A 4,702-nucleotide genomic window follows, 5' to 3' on the forward strand; every position below is an offset into this window, starting at 1 on the left:
AGCTCTAAAGGATGGAATAGGAGGTCAGCAGGTAGAGAGAGGAAGGGAGAATATTAATAGGGCTGGATAATGTTGAGAAGGCAAGTATGTCTTTCTAGTTCTCCTGTTCTAAGGCAGAAGGATACCTACCTTCTGGCTTTGCCCCATCAGATCTTGTATATTGAGTATCAGAACTCCCACAAATGGGACCACTAGCTTTTGAAGAGCTGATATTCTGATGGGGGGTGCAAAATAAATATAATCAGCCAACAAGTGTATATTTAGCATCCACTATGTGCTGGTCCTGGGCAAGTAGGTGGTCCAAGTGCCAGAGGATGATTCAAATCTGGTCTCGGACACTTATTGACTATATGACCCTGGGCAAGTCTCTTAACTCTTTTGTTTGCTTCAGTTTCCTCACCTGAAAAATGAGGTGAAGAAGGAAATGCCACAACACTCCAGTATCTTTGCCAAAAGAACCCTAAATGGGATCAAGAAGAGTTGGACCTAAATGAGAAAAGAAAGAAAAAGGAAGGAAGGAGGGAAGGAAGGAGAAGAAAAGAAAGAAAAGAAGAAAAGAAAAGGAAGGAAGATAGATAGATGACTGATAAGCATTTGTTGGTCTTTCACATGGCAGCTATGGCATCTGAAGAATTTTAAGTCAATCCAGAATGAAAGTAAGTCTTTAGTCCTCCAGAAAGAAGTGCATTGAATTGGCTACCAGTTTCCTTAGCCAATCAGAATCATAGACTTGATCTTAAAGGGATCTTGGAAGACTTCTAGTTCAACTTCCTCATTTTCCAGAAAAGGAAACCAGCCCTTAGAGAGGGCTAGTAACTTGGTCAAGGACATGTTGTTTTCAAATGACATAGAAATGATTTGAATCCAGGTCCTCTGACTCCAAGCCCCAGTGATAATTCTACTATGACATGTAACAGCCAGGCAGAGTCACCACACCCTAGTCCAATGTGGGGCATCCTGAGGACCATCTGGAGACATAATATCAGCAATCTGCTTATGTCCAAATTGTGGGAACAAGAAGTTCATTCCTTTTTTTCCTTCTCAGCAAGTGTAGGTCTCCTTTACCACTAACAAGGTTTTTAATTACTGCCTGTCAATATTGTCAAGAAGAACAGTTAACAGCTGTTCCCATTGGCACAAGAAAAGCTCAGATCAGTTTCTATGTGGACTCTTGTTTCCCACCTCAGTCCTCATCTCCCCTCTCATCATCTTTTGTTCTCCATTCCAGGATGCCCCCCACCTCCCCAATACATATGCTCACACACACACACACACACACACACACACACACACACACACACACACACACACGGTTTTTTGCTCACATTTTTTCAAGTCAGGAGAGAGAATACTCAGTATCCAGAGATAGCTTTGTAACATTTCCCCCCTCTGATATTTATCAACTGAGTGACTCTGGACAAGTCATTTAATTTCCCTAATCCTCTGTTTCTTCATCTGGAAAATGGGAACACTGATGCTTTTTAAATTTACCTTGAGAGTTCATGTTGCTGATGGATAGCATTGGGAGTCAAGACTTGGGTTTCCAAGTCTGCCCCTGACTTTCTAAAACCTATCAAATGACTCAGAATCAAGTTAAGATCTACCCTGGTGGCCAGAGTCAAGAAACATCTCCAAACTCCTTATTGGATTGATTTAATGATCAAGGCCTTAAAGAGGAAATAACAAAGGAAAGGCTGACTTGTTTCTGTTTTCATATCAGCCCTGATTCTTACACTGAGACACAGTATTGTTTGTTTATTTGTTTGCTACAGAATAAAAAGCAATATGATGATACAGTAAGAAGACTTCTGGATTTGGATCATAGGATTTTAGATCTGGACCTGAAAGGGACCTCAGGGCTCTCTAGTCTCATTCCCTTATTTTACAGAGGAGGAAACTGAGCCACATAAAAGGCCATATGATGACATATCATAAATCCAGAGCTGGAAAGGAGCTTAGTGATCATCTCGTTAATAATCCGACTCCCTCCTTTTACAAAGAAGGAAACTGCCTTTCCCAAGATCATATGGGTAGTGAATGTCAAAGGCAAGTTGTTTTTTTTTTTAAACCCTTGTACTTCGGTGTATTGACTTATAGGTGGAAGAGTGGTAAGGGTAGGCAATGGGGGTCAAGTGACTTGCCCAGGGTCACACAGCTGGGAAGTGGCTGAGGCCGGATTTGAACCTAGGACCTCCCGTCTCTAGGCCTGGTTCTCAATCCACTGAGCTACCCAGCTACCCCCTCTAGGTAAAGTTTTAAATTGAATTATTCCTGCTTACTTGCTTTCTTGGTCTATTGCCTAAACGCATCCCTGTTCAGAGAACAGGATGCATGACTTTCCCAAGGTCACACAGATAAAAAGGTGGGATTTGAAACCATGTTTAACTGACTGTAAGTTCCAGTGCATTATCCACTCTATATTGCTTCATCCCTTAGACCAAGCAAGGGATCATCCAGTCTCCAGTTAAAGACCTATGGGGGAGGGAGAGCCCCTTGCCTCATGAGGCAGCCCATTACCCTTTTGAATGGCTCTAATCATCAGATCCATCCAGCCCAACTCTGCCTCTCAGCATCTTCCCCCCGAATGCTTCTAGCTCTGCCCTCTGGAACCAAGCAAGACAAGTCATGGACTTCGTCATGGCCAACCATCAAGTGATGAAAGAGAGACACCTTGTGCCTCCTACGTCTTCTCTTACCAAGTCATTAGGCAAATCCTTTTGAAAGGTGCATATCACTATCAATCAATCTCTTTCTACATTTTAAATGCCCATCTTTGGGGGCAGATACATGGCTCAGTGGATTGAGAATGGTCTAGAGATAGGAGGTCCTGGGTTCAAATTTGACTTCAGACACTTCCTAGCTGTGTGACCCTGGGAAAGTCACTTAACCCTCATTGCCTAGACCTTGCCCCTCTTCTGCCTTAGAACCAATTAATAGTATTGGTTCTAAGGTAGAAGGTAAGGGTTTAAAAACTAAACATTAAAAAAAAATTCACTATTAGTGCTGAACATGGAATCAGATGAGACTTTCATTAAACCCACTATTGGACTAGCTGTGTGAATGTGCACAAATCCCTGAGCCTCAGTCTTTTCAGTTGTAAAATGGGTATAATTTTAGCACCTCCCTTACGGGGCTGTTGTGGGGATTCAATGAGATAATACTCAGAAATCACATGGCAAACTTTAAAGTGCTATATTAGTGTGAGTTTTTAATATATGAATAATAATTATAAACCCAAACTTGTTTTCTCATCTATGAAATGAGAATGATATACTTGTAATCCTTATATCAGAGTTTCCCTGAAGGTCAAACAAAACCATGGAAACCAGGGATGTTCAGTGCTTCAGAATGTTATATGAAATAAATGTCAGCTATTATTAAGACTGGGACAGCTAAGTGGTGAAGTAGACAGAGGGCCAGGCCTGGAGTCAGAAAGACTCATCTTTCTGAGTTCAAATCTGTCTTCAGATACTTTCTAGTTAAGTAATCTTCAAGTCCCTTTTCCCTGTTTGTCTCAGTTTCCTCATCTGTCAAATGAGCTGGAGACGGAAATGGCAAAGTAGCTGTGTGATCCTAGGCTAGTCCTTTCTCCCTGTTTGCCTCAGTTTCCTCATCTGTCAAATGAGCTAGAGAAGGAAATGGCAAACTAGCTGTGTGATCCTAGGCTAGTCCTTTCTCCCTGTTTGCCTCAGTTTCCTCATCTTTCAAATGAGCTGGAGAAGGAAGTGGCAAATGGCTCTAGTATCTTTGCCAAGAAAACCCCAAATGGGATCACCAAGAGCCAGGCATGACTGAAATGATTAAACATCAACAATATAATTATGACTTCAATTTCTACCTCAGCGAAGTAAGAGGCAGCCCCATGGTGGATCCCCTGGCTCCCTTTGGGTAAGAAGGCACCACCCAGTTCTATGGGACTATCTTGGAGTGACCAAGAGAAATAGAAGACAAAATCACTGCCCCCGACACAGTCCAAAAAGTGTCTGAACTATACAGTCAAGGAAGACCTCATGGATGTGTGAGGACTAAAGTTATGGCTTTGTGAGTGGTAAGAACACGAGACTCTAGGGTCTGCCCTCAAAACCTAACTCAACCACATAATGCCACCTTTATGGGCTTGGGCAAGTGGCTTACTAAGTCTTGACATGTACATGGTCCTTTACTTTGCAAAACATTTGTAACGAGCTATGTTATCAGCCTCACCACAACTATGAGTCAAGACAGCAACTATGACTAACTCTGTTTCCTAGATGGGAAAACCAAGAATCAGAATGGGTTAGATGATTTGTCCATGGTCCTATGATTAGTGTCAAAGACAGTATTGAAACCCAGATCTCCTGTGTGACTGGTAGATCCAATGCTGTTGTTGTCCACTATGTCACCTTCTCTTTCTAAGGACTCAGTGGCCTCAACATTGAAATGGAAGAGGTATATTAAATGACCACTAAAGTCTCTTCCAACTCTAAATCTCTGTTCTCATGGACAGCCCTGAGAAAGACATGGCACGGTTGCTTGAATTTGGGATCAAAAAGGCTGGATTGGAATCCTTCCCCTGGCCCTTTCTCTCTATGTATCCCTTTAATAAAGCTCTCAATTTCCCTGAGATTCACTTCTCATTTGTAAAATGAAAAAGTTGGATGGACTAGGTGATTTTTAAGATCTCTCTCTCTCTCTCTCTCTCTCTCTCTCTCTCTCTCTCTCT

This window comes from Gracilinanus agilis, chromosome 1 (assembly GCF_016433145.1).
Source record: "Gracilinanus agilis isolate LMUSP501 chromosome 1, AgileGrace, whole genome shotgun sequence".
NCBI classification, from domain to species: Eukaryota; Metazoa; Chordata; class Mammalia; order Didelphimorphia; family Didelphidae; genus Gracilinanus; species Gracilinanus agilis.